This window comes from Chiloscyllium plagiosum, unplaced genomic scaffold, assembly GCF_037043375.1.
Source record: "Chiloscyllium plagiosum isolate Xiang-an unplaced genomic scaffold, Cpla_swu_hap1 HiC_scaffold_40, whole genome shotgun sequence".
NCBI lineage: Eukaryota > Metazoa > Chordata > Chondrichthyes > Orectolobiformes > Hemiscylliidae > Chiloscyllium > Chiloscyllium plagiosum.
Window position 1 is genome coordinate 4,535,737 of NW_028270178.1, and position 27,398 is coordinate 4,563,134.

Below are 27,398 nucleotides of genomic sequence, written 5' to 3' on the forward strand. Positions count from 1 at the left end.
CTCTCACACACACACACACTTACTCTCTCTCTCACACACACACAGACACATTTACTCTCTCTCACACACACATTTACCCTCTCTCTCACATACACACACACATTTACTCTCTCTCACACACACACATTTACTCTCTCCTACACACACATTTACTCTCTCTCACACACACACATTTACTCTCTCCTACACACACATTTACTCTCTCTCACACACACACACACATTTACTCTCTCTCACACATTTACTCTCACACACACACACATTTACTCTCTCTCTCTCACACACACACTTACTCTCTCTCTTTCTCACACACACACTTACTCTCTCTCTCTCACACACACATACTTACTCTCTCTCTCACACACACACACTTACTCTCTCTCACACACACACACACTTACTCTCTCTCACACACACACACACTTACTCTCTCTCACGTACACATTTACTCTCTCTCTCACACACACACTTTCTCTCACACACACACACTTACTCTCTCACACACACACACTTACTCTCTCTCTCACACACACACACTTACTCTCTCACACACACACACACACTTACTCTCTCTCTCACACACACACACTTACTCTCTCTCACATACACGCAGACACATTTCCTATCTCTCACACAAACACATTTATTCTCATGCACACATACACATTTGCTCTCTCTTTCACACACACACACATTTACTCTCCCTCTCTCACACACACACACCCTCACACATTTACTCTCTCACACACACATTTGCTCTCTCTTATACAAAGACACATTTACTCTCTCTTTCACACACACACACATTTACTCTGTCTCTCTCACACACGCATTTACTCTCTCTCACATACACACACACATTTACTCTGTCTCTCTCACACACACACACACACACACATTTACACTCTCTCTCACACACACACACATTTACTCAGTCTCTCTCACACACACACACATTTACTCTGTCTCTCTCACACACACACACTTACTCTCTCTCACACACACATTTACCCTCTCTCTCACACACATACACATTTATTCTCTCTCTCTCACATACACATTTACTCTCTCTCTCTCACGTACACATTTACTCTCTCTCTCACATACACATTTACTCTCTCTCTCACATACACATTTACTCTCTCCCACACACACATTTACTCTCTCCTACACACACATTTACTCTCTCCTACACACACATTTACTCTCTCACACACACACACACACATTTCCTCTCTCTCTCACACACACATTTACTCTCTCCCACACACACATTTACTCTCTCCTACACACACATTTACTCTCTCACACACACACACACACATTTCCTCTCTCTCTCACACACACATTTACTCTCTCTCTCACATACACACACACACTCTCTCTCACACACACACACTTACTCTCTCTCTCACACACACACTCTTTCTCACACACAGACATTTACTCTCTCTCACACAAACACATTTATTCTCATACACACACACACACACATTTACTCTCGCTTATACAAACACACATTTACTCTCTCTTTCACACACAGATTTACTCTCTCTCATACATACACACATTTACTCTCTCTCTCACACAAACACACACTTACTCTCTCTCACACACACACACAGACACATTTACTCTCTCTCACACACACATTTACTCTCTCACACACACATTTACTCTCTCTCTCACATACACACACACACACTCTCTCTCACACACACACACTTACTCTCTCACACACACACACTTACTCTCTCTCACACAAACACACACTCTTTCTCACACACAGACACATTTACTCTCTCTCACACAAACACATTTATTCTCATACACACACACATTTACTCTCGCTTATACAAACACACATTTACTCTCTCTTTCATACACAGATTTACTCTCTCTCTCACACAAACACACACTTACTCTCTCTCTCACACACACACACATTTACTCTGTCTCTCTCATACACACACACACATTTGCTGTCTCTTATATAAAGACACATTTACTCTCTCTTTCACACACACACACTTACTCTACCTCTCACACACACACATTTACTCTGTCTCACACACACACACACACATTTACTCTGTCTCTCACACACACACACACTTACTCTCTCTCACACACACACACACACTTACTCTCTCTCACACACACACATTTACTCTGTCTCTCACACACACACACACTTACTCTCTCTCACACACACACACACTTACTCTCTCTCACACACACACACATTTACTCTCTCTCACACACACACACACATTTACTCTCTCTCACACACACACACATTTACTGTCTCTCACACACACACACACACATTTACTCTCTCTCACACACACACATTTACTCTGTCTCTCTCACACATTTACTCTCTCACACACACATTTACTCTCTCTCTCACACACACACACACATTTACTCTCTCTCTCACACACACATTTACTCTCTCTCTCTCACATACACATTTACTCTCACACACACACACACACGCACATTTACTCTCTCACACACACGCACACATTTACTCTGTCTCTCTCTCTCACACACACACACACACACACATTTACTCTCTCTCACACACACACTCATTTACTCTCTCTCACACACACACACACATTTACTCTCTCTCTCACACACACATTTACTCTCTCTCTCTCACATACACATTTACTCTCTCACACACACACGCACATTTACTCTCTCACACACACACATTTACTCTCTCACACACACACACATTTACTCTGTCTCTCTCTCTCACACACACACATTTACTCTCTCTCAAACACACACATTTACTCTCTCTCACACTCATTTACTCACTCTCACACACACACATTTACTTCCTCTCACACACACACTCACATTTACTCTCTCACACACACACTTACTCTCTCTCACACACACATTTACTTCCTCTCTCACACACACACTCACATTTACTCTCTCTCTCACACACACACTTACTCTCTCTCACACACACACATTTACTTCCTCTCTCACACACACACACACACATTTACTCTCACAGACACGCATTTACTCTCACACACACACACATTTACTCTCTCTCACACACATTTATCTCTCTCTCACACACACATTTACTCTCTCTCTCGCACACACACACACATTTACTTCCTCTCTCACACACACACATTTACTCTCTCACACACACATTTTCTCTCATACACACACATTTACTCTCTCTCAAACACACACACACACACATACACTCTCTCACACACACACACATTTACTCTCTCTCACACATACGCAGTAACATCATTCTCTCTCACACACAGAAACATTACTCTCTCTCACACACAGAAACATTACTCTCTCACACACACAGTAACATTACTCTCTCAGACACACACAGAAACATTCTCTCTCACATACGCACAGAAACATTATTCTCTCTCACTCACACGCGCAAACATTACTCACACACAAACATTACTCACACAAACATTATTCACACACACAAACATTACTCACACTCACAAACATTACTCTCACACACAAACATTACTCTCACACACAAACATTACTCTCACACACAAACATTACTCTCTCTCACATTCACAGAAACATTACTCTCTCTCACACACAGAAACACTGCTCTCTCAGACACACAGAAACACTACTCTCTCACACACACTAATATTATTCTCTCTCACACACACAGAAACATTACTCTCTCACATGCAGAGAAACATTCTCTCTCAGACACACACAAACATCATCTCTCGCATACGCACAGAAACATTACTCTCTCTCACACACAGAAACATTACTCACACACACACAAACATTACTCTCACACACAGAAACATTACTCTCTCACACACACACAGAAACATTACTCTCACACACGCAGAGAAACATTCTCTCTCAGACACACAGAAACATTCTCTCTCACATACGCACAGAAACATTATTCTCTCTCACACACAGAAACATTACTCACACACACAGAAACATTACTCTCACACACAGAAACATTACTCTCACACACAGAAACGTTACTCTCTCTCGCACACAGAAACATTACTCTCTCTCGCACACAGAAACATTACTCTCACACACACACAGAAACATTACTCTCTCACCCGCACACAGAAGCATTACTCTCTCACACGCACACAGAAACATTACTCTCTCTCACATTCACAGAAACATTACTCTCTCTCACACACAGAAACATTACTCTCTCTCACACACAGAAACATTACACTCACACACACAGAAACATTAGTCTCTCACACACAGAAACATTAGTCTCACACACACAGAAACATTAGTCTCACACACACAGAAACATTACTCTCACACACACACAGAAACATTACTCTCACACACGCACAGAAACATTACTCACACACAGAAACATTAGTCTCACACACACACAGAAACATTACTCTCTCACACACACAGAAACATTAGTCTCACACACACACAGAAACATTACTCTCTCTCACACACAGAAACATTACTCTCTCTCACACACAGAAACATTAGTCTCTCTCACACACAGAAAGATTACTCTCACACACACACAGAAACATTACTCTCTCACACGCACACAGAAACACTCTCTCACATTCACAGAAACATTACTCTCTCACACGCACACAGAAACATTACTCTCTCTCACATTCACAGAAACATTACTCTCTCTCACACACAGAAACATTACTCTCTCTCACACACAGAAACATTACTCTCTCTCACACACAGAAACATTACTCTCTCTCACACACACAGAAACATTACTCTCACACACACACAGAAACATTACTCTCACACACACACAGAAACATTACTCTCTCTCACACACGCAAAAACATTAGTCTCACACACACACACAGAAACATTACTCTCTCTCACACACAGAACCATTAGTCTCTCTCACACACAGAAACATTAGTCTCACACACACAGAAACATTAGTCTCACACACACACAGAAACATTAGTCTCACACACACACAGAAACATTAGTCTCACACACACACACACAGAAACGTTACTCTCTCTCACACACAGAAACATTACTCTCTCTCACACACAGAAACATTACTCTCACACACACACAGAAACATTACTCTCTCACACACACAGAAACAATACTCTCTCTCACACACGCAAAAACATTAGTCTCACACACACACACAGAAACATTACTCTCTCTCACACACAGAACCATTAGTCTCACACACACACAGAAACATTAGTCTCACACACACACAGAAACATTAGTCTCACACACACACAGAAACATTAGTCTCACACACACACAGAAACATTAGTCTCACACACACACACACAGAAACGTTACTCTCTCTCACACACAGAAACATTACTCTCTCTCACACACAGAAACATTACTCTCACACACACACAGAAACATTACTCTCTCACACACACAGAAACATTACTCTCTCTCACACACGCAAAAACATTAGTCTCACACACACACACAGAAACATTACTCTCTCTCACACACAGAACCATTAGTCTCTCTCACACACAGAAACATTAGTCTCACACACACACAGAAACATTAGTCTCACACACACACACAGAAACATTACTCTCTCTCACACACAGAACCATTAGTCTCTCTCACACACAGAAACATTAGTCTCACACACACACAGAAACATTAGTCTCACACACACACAGAAACATTAGTCTCACACACACACAGAAACATTAGTCTCACACACACACACACAGAAACGTTACTCTCTCTCACACAGAGGATTACTCTCACACACACACAGAAACATTACTCTCTCTCACACACAGAAACATTACACTCTCTCACACACAGAAACATTACACTCTCTCACACACAGAAACATTACACTCTCTCACACACAGAAACATTACACTCTCTCACACACAGAAACATTACACTCTCTCACATTCACAGAAACATTACTCTCTCTCACACACAGAAACATTACTCTCTCACCCGCACAAAGAAACATTAGTCTCACACAGAAACATTACTCTCCAACACACAGTAACATTACTCTCTCTCACACACAGAAGGATTACTCTCTCACACACATAGAAACATTACTCTCTCACACACACAGAAACATTACTCTCTCTCACACACACAGAAACATTACTCTCTCACACACATAGAAACATTACTCTCTCACACACACACAGAAACATTACTCTCTCACACACGCACAGAAACATTATTCTCTCTCACACACAGAAACATTACTCTCACACACAGAAACATTACTCTCTCTCACACACAGAAACATTACTCTCTCTCACACACAGAAACATTACTCTCTCTCACACACAGAAACATTACTCTCACACACACACAGAAACATTACTCTCTCACCCGCACAGAAACATTACTCTCTCACCCGCACACAGAAGCATTACTCTCTCACACGCACACAGAAACATTACTCTCTCTCACATTCACAGAAACATTACTCTCTCTCACACACAGAAACATTAGTCTCACACACACACAGAAACATTACTCTCTCTCACACATACAGAAACATTACTCTTTCTCTCACACAGAAACATTACTCTCTCTCACACATACAGAAACATTACTCTCTCTCACACACAGAAACATTACTCTCTCTCACACATAGAAACATTACTCTCTCACACACACAGAAACATTACTCTCTCTCACACATACAGAAACATTACTCTTTCTCTCACACAGAAACATTACTCTTTCTCTCACACAGAGAGAAACATTCTCTCACACAGAGAAACATTACTCTCTCACACATGCACAGAAACTTTACTCTCTCTCACACACACAGAAACATTACTCTCTCACACACGCACAGAAACATTACTCTCTCACACACACAGAAACATTAGTCTCACACATACACACACAGAAACATTACTCTCTCACACACACAGAAACATTACTCTCTCTCACACACAGAAACATTACTCTCTCACACACACAGAAACATTACTCTCACACACACACAGAAACATTACTCTCTCACACACACACACAGAAACATTATTCTCTCACACACACACACAGAAACATTAGTCTCACACACACAGAAACATTAGTCTCACACACACAGAAACATTAGTCTCACACACACACACAGAAACGTTACTCTCTATCACACACAGAAACATTAGTCTCACACACACAGAAACATTAGTCTCACACACACACAGAAACATTAGTCTCACACACACACACAGAAACGTTACTCTCTCTCACACACAGAAACGTTACTCTCTCTCACACACAGGATTACTCTCACACACACAGAAACATTACTCTCTCACCCGCACAAAGAAACATTAGTCTCACACACACACACACAGAAACATTACTCTCCAACACACAGTAACATTACTCTCTCTCACACACAGAAACATTACACTCTCTCACACACAGAAACATTACACTCTCTCACACACAGAAACATTACACTCTCTCACACACAGAAACATTACACTCTCTCACACACAGAAACATTACACTCTCTCACACACAGAAACATTACACTCTCTCACACACAGAAACATTACACTCTCTCACACACAGAAACATTACACTCTCTCACATTCACAGAAACATTACTCTCTCTCACACACAGAAACATTACTCTCTCACCCGCACAAAGAAACATTAGTCTCAAACACACACACACAGAAACATTACTCTCCAACACACAGTAACATTACTCTCTCTCACACACAGAAGGATTACTCTCTCACACACATAGAAACATTACTCTCTCACACACACAGAAACATTACTCTCTCACACACATAGAAACATTACTCTCTCACACACACAGAAACATTACTCTCTCACACACACACAGAAACATTACTCTCTCACACACATAGAAACATTACTCTCTCACACACATAGAAACATTACTCTCTCACACACACACAGAAACATTACTCTCTCACACACGCACAGAAACATTATTCACTCACACACACAGAAACATTACTCTCACACACAGAAACATTACTCTCACACACAGAAACATTACTCTCTCTCACACACAGAAACATTACTCTCTCTCACACACAGAAACATTACTCTCTCTCACACACAGAAACATTACTCTCACACACACACAGAAACATTACTCTCTCACCCGCACACAGAAGCATTACTCTCTCACACGCACACAGAAACATTACTCTCTCTCACATTCACAGAAACATTACTCTCTCTCACACACAGAAACATTAGTCTCACACACACACAGAAACATTACTCTCTCTCACACATAGAAACATTACTCTCTCACACACACAGAAACATTACTCTCTCTCACACACAGAAACATTAGTCTCTCTCACACACAGAAAGATTACTCTCACACACACACAGAAACATTACTCTCTCACACGCACACAGAAACATTACTCTCTCTCACATTCACAGAAACATTACTCTCTCTCACATTCACAGAAACATTACTCTCTCTCACACACAGAAACATTACTCTCTCTCACACACAGAAACATTACTCTCTCTCACACACAGAAACATTACTCTCTCTCACACACACAGAAACATTACTCTCACACACACACAGAAACATTACTCTCACACACACACAGAAACATTACTCTCTCTCACACACGCAAAAACATTAGTCTCACACACACACACAGAAACATTACTCTCTCTCACACACAGAACCATTAGTCTCTCTCACACACAGAAACATTAGTCTCACACACACAGAAACATTAGTCTCACACACACACAGAAACATTAGTCTCACACACACACAGAAACATTAGTCTCACACACACACACACAGAAACGTTACTCTCTCTCACACACAGAAACATTACTCTCTCTCACACACAGAAACATTACTCTCACACACACACAGAAACATTACTCTCTCACACACACAGAAACAATACTCTCTCTCACACACGCAAAAACATTAGTCTCACACACACACACAGAAACATTACTCTCTCTCACACACAGAACCATTAGTCTCTCTCACACACAGAAACATTAGTCTCACACACACACAGAAACATTAGTCTCACACACACACAGAAACATTAGTCTCACACACACACAGAAACATTAGTCTCACACACACACAGAAACATTAGTCTCACACACACACACACAGAAACGTTACTCTCTCTCACACACAGAAACATTACTCTCTCTCACACACAGAAACATTACTCTCACACACACACAGAAACATTACTCTCTCACACACACAGAAACATTACTCTCTCTCACACACGCAAAAACATTAGTCTCACACACACACACAGAAACATTACTCTCTCTCACACACAGAACCATTAGTCTCTCTCACACACAGAAACATTAGTCTCACACACACACAGAAACATTAGTCTCACACACACACAGAAACATTAGTCTCACACACACACAGAAACATTAGTCTCACACACACACAGAAACATTAGTCTCACACACACAGAAACATTAGTCTCACACACACACACACAGAAACGTTACTCTCTCTCACACAGAGGATTACTCTCACACACACACAGAAACATTACTCTCTCTCACACACAGAAACATTACACTCTCTCACACACAGAAACATTACACTCTCTCACACACAGAAACATTACACTCTCTCACACACAGAAACATTACACTCTCTCACACACAGAAACATTACACTCTCTCACATTCACAGAAACATTACTCTCTCTCACACACAGAAACATTACTCTCTCACCCGCACAAAGAAACATTAGTCTCACACAGAAACATTACTCTCCAACACACAGTAACATTACTCTCTCTCACACACAGAAGGATTACTCTCTCACACACATAGAAACATTACTCTCTCACACACACAGAAACATTACTCTCTCTCACACACACAGAAACATTACTCTCTCACACACATAGAAACATTACTCTCTCACACACACACAGAAACATTACTCTCTCACACACGCACAGAAACATTATTCTCTCTCACACACAGAAACATTACTCACAAACACAGAAACATTACTCTCACACACAGAAACATTACTCTCTCTCACACACAGAAACATTACTCTCTCTCACACACAGAAACATTACTCTCACACACACACAGAAACATTACTCTCACACACACACAGAAACATTACTCTCACCCGCACAGAAACATTACTCTCTCACCCGCACACAGAAGCATTACTCTCTCACACGCACACAGAAACATTACTCTCTCTCACATTCACAGAAACATTACTCTCTCTCACACACAGAAACATTAGTCTCACACACACACAGAAACATTACTCTCTCTCACACATAGAAACATTACTCTCTCACACACACAGAAACATTACTCTCTCTCACACATACAGAAACATTACTCTTTCTCTCACACAGAAACATTACTCTTTCTCTCACACAGAGAGAAACATTCTCTCACACAGAGAAACATTACTCTCTCACACATGCACAGAAACTTTACTCTCTCTCACACACACAGAAACATTACTCTCTCACACACGCACAGAAACATTACTCTCTCACACACACAGAAACATTAGTCTCACACATACACACACAGAAACATTACTCTCTCACACACACAGAAACATTACTCTCTCTCACACACAGAAACATAACTCTCTCACACACACACACAGAAACATTATTCTCTCACACACACACACAGAAACATTAGTCTCACACACACAGAAACATTAGTCTCACACACACAGAAACATTAGTCTCACACACACACACAGAAACGTTACTCTCTATCACACACAGAAACATTAGTCTCACACACACACAGAAACATTAGTCTCACACACACACAGAAACATTAGTCTCACACACACACACAGAAACGTTACTCTCTCTCACACACAGAAACGTTACTCTCTCTCACACACAGGATTACTCTCACACACACAGAAACATTACTCTCTCACCCGCACAAAGAAACATTAGTCTCACACACACAGAAACATTACTCTCCAACACACAGTAACATTACTCTCTCTCACACACAGAAACATTACACTCTCTTACACACAGAAACATTACACTCTCTCACACACAGAAACATTACACTCTCTCACACACAGAAACATTACACTCTCTCACACACAGAAACATTACACTCTCTCACACACAGAAACATTACACTCTCTCACACACAGAAACATTACTCTCTCTCACACACAGAAACATTACTCTCTCTCACACACAGGATTACTCTCACACACACAGAAACATTACTCTCTCACCCGCACAAAGAAACATTAGTCTCACACACACACACACAGAAACATTACTCTCCAACACACAGTAACATTACTCTCTCTCACACACAGAAACATTACTCTCTCACACACACAGTAACATTACTCTCTCTCACACACAGAAGGATTACTCTCTCACACACATAGAAACATTACTCTCTCACACACACAGAAACATTACTCTCTCACACACACACAGAAACATTACTCTCTCACACACATAGAAACATTACTCTCTCACACACATAGAAACATTACTCTCTCACACACACACAGAAACATTACTCTCTCACACACAGAAACATTACTCTCACACACAGAAACATTACTCTCACACACAGAAACATTACTCTCTCTCACACACAGAAACATTACTCTCTCTCACACACAGAAACATTACTCTCACACACACACAGAAACATTACTCTCTCACACACGCACAGAAACATTATTCACTCACACACACAGAAACATTACTCTCACACACAGAAACATTACTCTCACACACAGAAACATTACTCTCTCTCACACACAGAAACATTACTCTCTCTCACACACAGAAACATTACTCTCTCTCACACACAGAAACATTACTCTCACACACACACAGAAACATTACTCTCTCACCCGCACACAGAAGCATTACTCTCTCACACGCACACAGAAACATTACTCTCTCTCACATTCACAGAAACATTACTCTCTCTCACACACAGAAACATTAGTCTCACACACACACAGAAACATTACTCTCTCTCACACATAGAAACATTACTCTCTCACACACACAGAAACATTACTCTCTCTCACACATACAGAAACATTACTCTCTCACACGCACAGAAACATTACTCTTTCTCTCACACAGAGAGAAACATTCTCTCACACAGAGAAACATTACTCTCTCACACATGCACAGAAACATTACTCTCTCTCACACATAGAAACATTACTCTCTCTCACACACACAGAAACATTACTCTCTCACACACGCACAGAAACATTACTCTCTCACACACACAGAAACATTAGTCTCACACATACACACACAGAAACATTACTCTCTCACACACACAGAAACATTACTCTCTCTCACACACAGAAACATTACTCTCTCTCACACACAGAAACATTACTCTCTCTCACACACAGAAACATTACTCTCTCACACACACACAGAAACATTACTCTCTCACACACGCACAGAAACATTACTCTCTCTCACACAGAGAAACATTAGTCTCACACACGCACAGAAACATTACTCTCTCTCACACAGAGAAACATTAGTCTCACACACACACAGAAACATTACTCTCTCTCACACACACACAGAAACATTACTCTCTCTCACAAACACAGAAACATTACTCTCTCACACACAGAAACATTACTCTCTCACACACACACAAACATTACTCACACACGCAAACATTACTCACACGCGCAAACATTACTCACACGCAAACATTACTCACACGCAAACATTACTCACACGCAAACATTACTCACACGCAAACATTACTCACACGCAAACATTACTCACACGCAAACATTACTCTCGCACACACACAGTAACATTACTCTCACACACACAGAAACATTACTCTCTCACACACAGAAACATTAGTCTCTCACACACACAGAAACATTACTCTCTCTCACACACACAGAAACATTACTCTCTCTCACACATAGAAACATTACTCTCTCTCACACACACAGAAACATTTCTCTCTCTCTCACACACAGAAACATTACTCTCTCTCACACACACAGAAACATTACTCTCTCACACACACACAGAAACATTACTCTCTCACACACACACAGAAATATTACTCTCTCACACACACAGAAACATTACTCTCTCACACACACAGAAACATTACTCTCTCACACACACAGAAACATTACTCTCTCACACACACACAAACATTACTCACACACACAAACATTACTCAAACACAAAACATTACTCACACGCAAACATTACTCTCGCACACACACACAGTAACATTACTCTCACACACACAGAAACATTACTCTCTCACACACACAAACATTACTCACACACACACAGAAACATTACTCTCACACACACGCACAGAAACATTACTCTCACACACGCAAAGAAACATTACTCACACACACACACACAGAAACACTACTCTCTCACGCACACAGAAACATTACTCTCTCACACACACACAAACATTACACACACAACGAAACATTACTCTCACACACACAACAAAACATTACTCTCACTCACACGCACAGAAACATTACTCTCTCCCACACACAGAGAAACACTACTCTCTCACGCACACAGAAACCATTACACTCTCACACACACGCAGTAACCATTACTCTCTCACACACACAGTAACATTACTCTCTCTCAAAGACATTACTCTCACACACGCAAACATTACTCTCTCACACACACACAGTAACATTACTCTCACACGCACAGAAACATTACTCTCACACACACAGAAACATTACTCTCACACACACAGAAACATTACTCTCTCACACACATAGAAACATTACTCTCTCACACACATAGAAACATTACTCTCTCACACACACACAGAAACATTACTCTCTCACACACAGAAACATTACTCTCACACACAGAAACATTACTCTCACACACAGAAACATTACTCTCTCTCACACACAGAAACATTACTCTCTCTCACACACAGAAACATTACTCTCTCTCACACACAGAAACATTACTCTCACACACACACAGAAACATTACTCTCTCACACACGCACAGAAACATTATTCACTCACACACACAGAAACATTACTCTCACACACAGAAACATTACTCTCACACACAGAAACATTACTCTCTCTCACACACAGAAACATTACTCTCTCTCACACACAGAAACATTACTCTCTCTCACACACAGAAACATTACTCTCACACACACACAGAAACATTACTCTCTCACCCGCACACAGAAGCATTACTCTCTCACACGCACACAGAAACATTACTCTCTCTCACATTCACAGAAACATTACTCTCTCTCACACACAGAAACATTAGTCTCACACACACACAGAAACATTACTCTCTCTCACACATAGAAACATTACTCTCTCACACACACAGAAACATTACTCTCTCACACACACAGAAACATTACTCTCTCACACACACACAAACATTACTCACACACACAAACATTACTCAAACACAAAACATTACTCACACGCAAACATTACTCTCGCACACACACAGAAACATTACTCTCTCACACACACACAAACATTACTCACACACGCAAACATTACTCACACGCGCAAACATTACTCACACGCAAACATTACTCACACGCAAACATTACTCACACGCAAACATTACTCACACGCAAACATTACTCACACGCAAACATTACTCACACGCAAACATTACTCTCGCACACACACAGTAACATTACTCTCACACACACAGAAACATTACTCTCTCACACACATAGAAACATTACTCTCTCTCACACACACAGAAACATTACTCTCTCTCACACATAGAAACATTACTCTCTCTCACACACACAGAAACATTTCTCTCTCTCTCACACACAGAAACATTACTCTCTCTCACACACACAGAAACATTACTCTCTCACACACACACAGAAACATTACTCTCTCACACACACACAGAAATATTACTCTCTCACACACACAGAAACATTACTCTCTCACACACACAGAAACATTACTCTCTCACACACACAGAAACATTACTCTCTCACACACACAGAAACATTACTCTCTCACACACACACAAACATTACTCACACACACAAACATTACTCAAACACAAAACATTACTCACACGCAAACATTACTCTCGCACACACACACAGTAACATTACTCTCACACACACAGAAACATTACTCTCTCACACACACAAACATTACTCACACACACACAGAAACATTACTCTCACACACACGCACAGAAACATTACTCTCACACACGCAAAGAAACATTACTCACACACACACACAGAAACACTACTCTCTCACGCACACAGAAACATTACTCTCTCTCACACACACACAAACATTACACACACAACGAAACATTACTCTCACACACACAACAAAACATTACTCTCACTCACACGCACAGAAACATTACTCTCTCCCACACACAGAGAAACACTACTCTCTCACGCACACAGAAACCATTACACTCTCACACACACGCAGTAACCATTACTCTCTCACACACACAGTAACATTACTCTCTCTCAAAGACATTACTCTCACACACGCAAACATTACTCTCTCACACACACACAGTAACATTACTCTCACACGCACAGAAACATTACTCTCACACACACAGAAACATTACTCTCACACACACAGAAACATTACTCTCTCACACACATAGAAACATTACTCTCTCACACACATAGAAACATTACTCTCTCACACACACACAGAAACATTACTCTCTCACACACAGAAACATTACTCTCACACACAGAAACATTACTCTCACACACAGAAACATTACTCTCTCTCACACACAGAAACATTACTCTCTCTCACACACAGAAACATTACTCTCTCTCACACACAGAAACATTACTCTCACACACACACAGAAACATTACTCTCTCACACACGCACAGAAACATTATTCACTCACACACACAGAAACATTACTCTCACACACAGAAACATTACTCTCACACACAGAAACATTACTCTCTCTCACACACAGAAACATTACTCTCTCTCACACACAGAAACATTACTCTCTCTCACACACAGAAACATTACTCTCACACACACACAGAAACATTACTCTCTCACCCGCACACAGAAGCATTACTCTCTCACACGCACACAGAAACATTACTCTCTCTCACATTCACAGAAACATTACTCTCTCTCACACACAGAAACATTAGTCTCACACACACACAGAAACATTACTCTCTCTCACACATAGAAACATTACTCTCTCACACACACAGAAACATTACTCTCTCTCACACATACAGAAACATTACTCTCTCACACGCACAGAAACATTACTCTTTCTCTCACACAGAGAGAAACATTCTCTCACACAGAGAAACATTACTCTCTCACACATGCACAGAAACATTACTCTCTCTCACACATAGAAACATTACTCTCTCTCACACACACAGAAACATTACTCTCTCTCACACATAGAAACATTACTCTCTCACACACGCACAGAAACATTACTCTCTCACACACACAGAAACATTAGTCTCACACATACACACACAGAAACATTACTCTCTCACACACACAGAAACATTACTCTCTCTCACACACAGAAACATTACTCTCTCTCACACACAGAAACATTACTCTCTCTCACACACAGAAACATTACTCTCTCACACACACACAGAAACATTACTCTCTCACACACGCACAGAAACATTACTCTCTCTCACACAGAGAAACATTAGTCTCACACACGCACAGAAACATTACTCTCTCTCACACAGAGAAACATTAGTCTCACACACACACAGAAACATTACTCTCTCTCACACACACACAGAAACATTACTCTCTCTCACAAACACAGAAACATTACTCTCTCACACACAGAAACATTACTCTCTCACACACACACAAACATTACTCACACACGCAAACATTACTCACACGCGCAAACATTACTCACACGCAAACATTACTCACACGCAAACATTACTCACACGCAAACATTACTCACACGCAAACATTACTCTCGCACACACACAGTAACATTACTCTCACACACACAGAAACATTACTCTCTCACACACAGAAACATTAGTCTCTCACACACACAGAAACATTACTCTCTCTCACACACACAGAAACATTACTCTCTCTCACACACACAGAAACATTACTCTCTCTCACACATAGAAACATTACTCTCTCTCACACACACAGAAACATTTCTCTCTCTCTCACACACAGAAACATTACTCTCTCTCACACACACAGAAACATTACTCTCTCACACACACACAGAAACATTACTCTCTCACACACACACAGAAATATTACTCTCTCACACACACAGAAACATTACTCTCTCACACACACAGAAACATTACTCTCTCACACACACAGAAACATTACTCTCTCACACACACAGAAACATTACTCTCTCACACACACACAAACATTACTCACACACACAAACATTACTCAAACACAAAACATTACTCACACGCAAACATTACTCTCGCACACACACACAGTAACATTACTCTCACACACACAGAAACATTACTCTCTCACACACACAAACATTACTCACACACACACAGAAACATTACTCTCACACACACGCACAGAAACATTACTCTCACACACGCAAAGAAACATTACTCACACACACACACAGAAACACTACTCTCTCACGCACACAGAAACATTACTCTCTCTCACACACACACAAACATTACACACACAACGAAACATTACTCTCACACACACAACAAAACATTACTCTCACTCACACGCACAGAAACATTACTCTCTCCCACACACAGAGAAACACTACTCTCTCACGCACACAGAAACCATTACACTCTCACACACACGCAGTAACCATTACTCTCTCACACACACAGTAACATTACTCTCTCTCAAAGACATTACTCTCACACACGCAAACATTACTCTCTCACACACACACAGTAACATTACTCTCACACGCACAGAAACATTACTCTCACACACACAGAAACATTACTCTCACACACACAGAGAAACATTAGTCTCTCACACACACAGAGAAACATTAGTCTCTCTCACACAGAAACATTACTCTCTCTCACACACACAGAAACATTACTCTCTCTCACACACACAGAAACATTGCTCTCTCTCACACACACAGAAACATTACTCTCACACACACACAGAAACATTAGTCTCACACACACACAGAAACATTACTCTCTCTCACACATAGAAACATTACTCTCTCACACACACAGAAACATTACTCTCTCTCACACATACAGAAACATTACTCTCTCACACACACAGAAACATTACTCTTTCTCTCACACAGAGAGAAACATTCTCTCACACAGAGAAACATTACTCTCTCACACATGCACAGAAACATTACTCTCTCTCACACATAGAAACATTACTCTCTCTCACACACACAGAAACATTACTCTCTCACACACGCACAGAAACATTACTCTCTCACACACACAGAAACATTAGTCTCACACATACACACACAGAAACATTACTCTCTCACACACACAGAAACATTACTCTCTCTCACACACAGAAACATTACTCTCTCTCACACACAGAAACATTACTTTCTCACACACACAGAAACATTACTCTCTCACACACACAGAAACATTACTCTCTCACACACACACAAACATTACTCACACACACAAACATTACTCACACACACAAACATTACTCACACACACAAACATTACTCACACACACAAACATTACTCACACGCAAACATTACTCTCGCACACACACACAGTAACATTACTCTCACACACACAGAAACATTACTCTCTCACACACACAAACATTACTCACACACACACAGAAACATTACTCTCACACACACGCACAGAAACATTACTCTCACACACGCAAAGAAACATTACTCACACACACACAGAAACACTACTCTCTCACACACACAGAAACACTACTCTCTCACACACACAGAAACATTACTCTCTCTCACACACACACATTACACACACGAAACATTACTCTCACACACACAACAAAACATTACTCTCACACACACGCACAGAAACATTACTCTCTCCCACACACAGAGAAACACTACTCTCTCACGCACACAGAAACCATTACACTCTCACACACACGCAGTAACCATTACTCTCTCACACACACAGTAACATTACTCTCTCTCAAAGACATTACTCTCACACACGCAAACATTACTCTCTCACACACACACAGTAACATTACTCTCACACGCACAGAAACATTACTCTCACACACACAGAAACATTACTCTCACACACACAGAAACATTACTCTCTCACACACATAGAAACATTACTCTCTCACACACATAGAAACATTACTCTCTCACACACACACAGAAACATTACTCTCTCACACACAGAAACATTACTCTCACACACAGAAACATTACTCTCACACACAGAAACATTACTCTCTCTCACACACAGAAACATTACTCTCTCTCACACACAGAAACATTACTCTCTCTCACACACAGAAACATTACTCTCACACACACACAGAAACATTACTCTCTCACACACGCACAGAAACATTATTCACTCACACACACAGAAACATTACTCTCACACACAGAAACATTACTCTCACACACAGAAACATTACTCTCTCTCACACACAGAAACATTACTCTCTCTCACACACAGAAACATTACTCTCTCTCACACACAGAAACATTACTCTCACACACACACAGAAACATTACTCTCTCACCCGCACACAGAAGCATTACTCTCTCACACGCACACAGAAACATTACTCTCTCTCACATTCACAGAAACATTACTCTCTCTCACACACAGAAACATTAGTCTCACACACACACAGAAACATTACTCTCTCTCACACATAGAAACATTACTCTCTCACACACACAGAAACATTACTCTCTCACACACACAGAAACATTACTCTCTCACACACACACAAACATTACTCACACACACAAACATTACTCAAACACAAAACATTACTCACACGCAAACATTACTCTCGCACACACACAGAAACATTACTCTCTCACACACACACAAACATTACTCACACACGCAAACATTACTCACACGCGCAAACATTACTCACACGCAAACATTACTCACACGCAAACATTACTCACACGCAAACATTACTCACACGCAAACATTACTCACACGCAAACATTACTCACACGCAAACATTACTCTCGCACACACACAGTAACATTACTCTCACACACACAGAAACATTACTCTCTCACACACAGAAACATTAGTCTCTCACACACACAGAAACATTACTCTCTCTCACACACACAGAAACATTACTCTCTCTCACACACACAGAAACATTACTCTCTCTCACACATAGAAACATTACTCTCTCTCACACACACAGAAACATTTCTCTCTCTCTCACACACAGAAACATTACTCTCTCTCACACACACAGAAACATTACTCTCTCACACACACACAGAAACATTACTCTCTCACACACACACAGAAATATTACTCTCTCACACACACAGAAACATTACTCTCTCACACACACAGAAACATTACTCTCTCACACACACAGAAACATTACTCTCTCACACACACAGAAACATTACTCTCTCACACACACAGAAACATTACTCTCTCACACACACACAAACATTACTCACACACACAAACATTACTCAAACACAAAACATTACTCACACGCAAACATTACTCTCGCACACACACACAGTAACATTACTCTCACACACACAGAAACATTACTCTCTCACACACACAAACATTACTCACACACACACAGAAACATTACTCTCACACACACGCACAGAAACATTACTCTCACACACGCAAAGAAACATTACTCACACACACACACAGAAACACTACTCTCTCACGCACACAGAAACATTACTCTCTCTCACACACACACAAACATTACACACACAACGAAACATTACTCTCACACACACAACAAAACATTACTCTCACTCACACGCACAGAAACATTACTCTCTCCCACACACAGAGAAACACTACTCTCTCACGCACACAGAAACCATTACACTCTCACACACACGCAGTAACCATTACTCTCTCACACACACAGTAACATTACTCTCTCTCAAAGACATTACTCTCACACACGCAAACATTACTCTCTCACACACACACAGTAACATTACTCTCACACGCACAGAAACATTACTCTCACACACACAGAAACATTACTCTCACACACACAGAAACATTACTCTCTCACACACATAGAAACATTACTCTCTCACACACATAGAAACATTACTCTCTCACACACACACAGAAACATTACTCTCTCACACACAGAAACATTACTCTCACACACAGAAACATTACTCTCACACACAGAAACATTACTCTCTCTCACACACAGAAACATTACTCTCTCTCACACACAGAAACATTACTCTCTCTCACACACAGAAACATTACTCTCACACACACACAGAAACATTACTCTCTCACACACGCACAGAAACATTATTCACTCACACACACAGAAACATTACTCTCACACACAGAAACATTACTCTCACACACAGAAACATTACTCTCTCTCACACACAGAAACATTACTCTCTCTCACACACAGAAACATTACTCTCTCTCACACACAGAAACATTACTCTCACACACACACAGAAACATTACTCTCTCACCCGCACACAGAAGCATTACTCTCTCACACGCACACAGAAACATTACTCTCTCTCACATTCACAGAAACATTACTCTCTCTCACACACAGAAACATTAGTCTCACACACACACAGAAACATTACTCTCTCTCACACATAGAAACATTACTCTCTCACACACACAGAAACATTACTCTCTCTCACACATACAGAAACATTACTCTCTCACACGCACAGAAACATTACTCTTTCTCTCACACAGAGAGAAACATTCTCTCACACAGAGAAACATTACTCTCTCACACATGCACAGAAACATTACTCTCTCTCACACATAGAAACATTACTCTCTCTCACACACACAGAAACATTACTCTCTCTCACACATAGAAACATTACTCTCTCACACACGCACAGAAACATTACTCTCTCACACACACAGAAACATTAGTCTCACACATACACACACAGAAACATTACTCTCTCACACACACAGAAACATTACTCTCTCTCACACACAGAAACATTACTCTCTCTCACACACAGAAACATTACTCTCTCTCACACACAGAAACATTACTCTCTCACACACACACAGAAACATTACTCTCTCACACACGCACAGAAACATTACTCTCTCTCACACAGAGAAACATTAGTCTCACACACGCACAGAAACATTACTCTCTCTCACACAGAGAAACATTAGTCTCACACACACACAGAAACATTACTCTCTCTCACACACACACAGAAACATTACTCTCTCTCACAAACACAGAAACATTACTCTCTCACACACAGAAACATTACTCTCTCACACACACACAAACATTACTCACACACGCAAACATTACTCACACGCGCAAACATTACTCACACGCAAACATTACTCACACGCAAACATTACTCACACGCAAACATTACTCACACGCAAACATTACTCTCGCACACACACAGTAACATTACTCTCACACACACAGAAACATTACTCTCTCACACACAGAAACATTAGTCTCTCACACACACAGAAACATTACTCTCTCTCACACACACAGAAACATTACTCTCTCTCACACACACAGAAACATTACTCTCTCTCACACATAGAAACATTACTCTCTCTCACACACACAGAAACATTTCTCTCTCTCTCACACACAGAAACATTACTCTCTCTCACACACACAGAAACATTACTCTCTCACACACACACAGAAACATTACTCTCTCACACACACACAGAAATATTACTCTCTCACACACACAGAAACATTACTCTCTCACACACACAGAAACATTACTCTCTCACACACACAGAAACATTACTCTCTCACACACACAGAAACATTACTCTCTCACACACACACAAACATTACTCACACACACAAACATTACTCAAACACAAAACATTACTCACACGCAAACATTACTCTCGCACACACACACAGTAACATTACTCTCACACACACAGAAACATTACTCTCTCACACACACAAACATTACTCACACACACACAGAAACATTACTCTCACACACACGCACAGAAACATTACTCTCACACACGCAAAGAAACATTACTCACACACACACACAGAAACACTACTCTCTCACGCACACAGAAACATTACTCTCTCTCACACACACACAAACATTACACACACAACGAAACATTACTCTCACACACACAACAAAACATTACTCTCACTCACACGCACAGAAACATTACTCTCTCCCACACACAGAGAAACACTACTCTCTCACGCACACAGAAACCATTACACTCTCACACACACGCAGTAACCATTACTCTCTCACACACACAGTAACATTACTCTCTCTCAAAGACATTACTCTCACACACGCAAACATTACTCTCTCACACACACACAGTAACATTACTCTCACACGCACAGAAACATTACTCTCACACACACAGAAACATTACTCTCACACACACAGAGAAACATTAGTCTCTCACACACACAGAGAAACATTAGTCTCTCTCACACAGAAACATTACTCTCTCTCACACACACAGAAACATTACTCTCTCTCACACACACAGAAACATTGCTCTCTCTCACACACACAGAAACATTACTCTCACACACACACAGAAACATTAGTCTCACACACACACAGAAACATTACTCTCTCTCACACATAGAAACATTACTCTCTCACACACACAGAAACATTACTCTCTCTCACACATACAGAAACATTACTCTCTCACACACACAGAAACATTACTCTTTCTCTCACACAGAGAGAAACATTCTCTCACACAGAGAAACATTACTCTCTCACACATGCACAGAAACATTACTCTCTCTCACACATAGAAACATTACTCTCTCTCACACACACAGAAACATTACTCTCTCACACACGCACAGAAACATTACTCTCTCACACACACAGAAACATTAGTCTCACACATACACACACAGAAACATTACTCTCTCACACACACAGAAACATTACTCTCTCTCACACACAGAAACATTACTCTCTCTCACACACAGAAACATTACTTTCTCACACACACAGAAACATTACTCTCTCACACACACAGAAACATTACTCTCTCACACACACACAAACATTACTCACACACACAAACATTACTCACACACACAAACATTACTCACACACACAAACATTACTCACACACACAAACATTACTCACACGCAAACATTACTCTCGCACACACACACAGTAACATTACTCTCACACACACAGAAACATTACTCTCTCACACACACAAACATTACTCACACACACACAGAAACATTACTCTCACACACACGCACAGAAACATTACTCTCACACACGCAAAGAAACATTACTCACACACACACAGAAACACTACTCTCTCACACACACAGAAACACTACTCTCTCACACACACAGAAACATTACTCTCTCTCACACACACACATTACACACACGAAACATTACTCTCACACACACAACAAAACATTACTCTCACACACACGCACAGAAACATTACTCTCTCCCACACACAGAGAAACACTACTCTCTCACGCACACAGAAACCATTACACTCTCACACACACGCAGTAACCATTACTCTCTTCCACACACAGTAACATTACTCTCTCTCAAAGACATTACTCTCACACACGCAAACATTACTCTCTCACACACAGACAGTAACATTACTCTCACACGCACAGAAACATTACTCTCACACACACAGAAACATTACTCTCACACACACAGAAACATTACTCTCACACATACAGAGAAACATTAGTCTCTCACACACACAGAGAAACATTACTCTCTCTCACACACACAGAAACATTTCTCTCTCTCACACACACAGAAACATTACTCTCTCTCACACACACAGAAACATTACTCTCTCTCACACACACAGAAACATTACTCTCACACACACACAGAAACATTACTCTCTCACACACACGCAGAAACATTACTCTCTCACACACACGCAGAAACATTACCCTCTCACACACACGCAGAAACATTACTCTCTCACACACACGCAGAAACATTACTCTCTCACACACATGCAGAAACATTACTCTCTCACACACACAGAAACATTACTCTCTCACACACACAGAAACATTACTCTCTCACACACACAAACATTACTCTCTCACACACACACAAACATTACTCACACACACAAACATTACTCACACACACAAACATTACTCACACGCAAACATTACTCACACGCAAACATTACTCTCGCACACACACACAGTAACATTACTCTCACACACACAGAAACATTACTCTCTCACACATACAAACATTACTCACACACACACAGAAACATTACTCACACACACACGCACAGAAACATTACTCTCACACACGCAAAGAAACATTACGCACACACACACACAGAGAAACACTACTCTCTCACGCACACAGAAACATTACTCTCTCTCACACACACACAAACATTACACACACAACGAAACATTACTCTCACACACACGCACAGAAACATTACTCTCTCCCACACACAGAGAATCACTACTCTCTCACGCACACAGAAACCATTACACTCTCACACACACGCAGTAACCATTACTCTCTCACACACACAGTAACATTACTCTCTCTCAAAGACATTACTCTCACACACGCAAACATTACTCTCTCACACACACACAGTAACATTACTCTCACACGCACAGAAACATTACTCTCACACACACAGAAACATTACTCTCACACACACAGAAACATTACTCACACACACACAGAAACATTACTCTCACACACACAGAAACATTACTCTCACACACACGCACAGAAACATTACTCTCACACACACGCACAGAAACATTACACTCTCACACACGCACAGAAACATTACTCACACACACACACAAACATTACTCACACACACACACAAACATTACTCACACACGCACACACACATTACTCACACACACACACATTACTCACACACACACAGAGAAACATTACTCTCACACACGCACAGAAACATTACTCTCTCTCTCTCACACACAGAAACATTACTCTCTCTCACACACACAGAAACATTACTCTCTCAAACACACAGAAACATTACTCTCTCAAACACACAGAAACATTACTCTCTCACACACACAGAAACATTATTCTCTCTCACAGGCGCAAAAACATTACTCTCTCTCACACACACAGAAACATTACTCTCTCAAACACACAGAAACATTACTCTCTCACACAGAAACATTACTCTCTCTCACAGACGCAAAAACACACACAGAAACATTACTCTCTCACACACAAACATTACTCTCACACACACCGAACCATTTTCATGCACGTATTCACACTCAGAACCATTTACCCGCGTGCACGCACTCTCTCACACACACAGAAACATTCACCTCCACACGCACACATACTCACACACAGAGAAACATTTACTCTCTCTCACACACATGCAGAAACATTACTCTCTCACACACACGCAGAAACATTACTCTCTCACACACACGCAGAAACATTACTCTCTCACACACACGCAGAAACATTACTCTCTCACACACACGCAGAAACATTACTCTCTCACACACACACAGAAACATTACTCTCTCTCACACACACAGAAACATTACTCTCTCTCACACACAGAAACATTACTCTCTCTCACACACAGAAACATTACTCTCTCACACGCACAGAAACATTACTCTCACACACACACAGAAACATTACTCTCTCACACACATACAGAAACATTACTCTCTCACACAGACGCAAAAACATTACTCTCTCACACACACACACAGTAACATTACTCTCTCTCACACACAGAAACATTACTCTGACACACACACACACAAACATTACTCTCACACACACCGAACCATTTTCATGCACGTATTCACACTCAGAACCATTTACCCGCGTGCACGCACTCTCTCACACACACAGAAACATTCACCTCCACACGCACACATACTCACACACAGAGAAACATTTACTCTCTCTCACACACACACCCTCACACACAAACATGCACACTCTAATACACTCTAATATTACACT

General features: G+C 40.8%; 1 protein-coding gene across 1 annotated transcript in view; it reads right to left on the reverse strand.

The window, feature by feature from the left end:
- Nucleotides 1-27,398, reverse strand: part of LOC148138292 (upstream stimulatory factor 1-like) — a 141,292-nt gene that overhangs the window by 77,458 nt on the left and 36,436 nt on the right. The gene's annotated exons all lie outside the window — the stretch shown is intronic.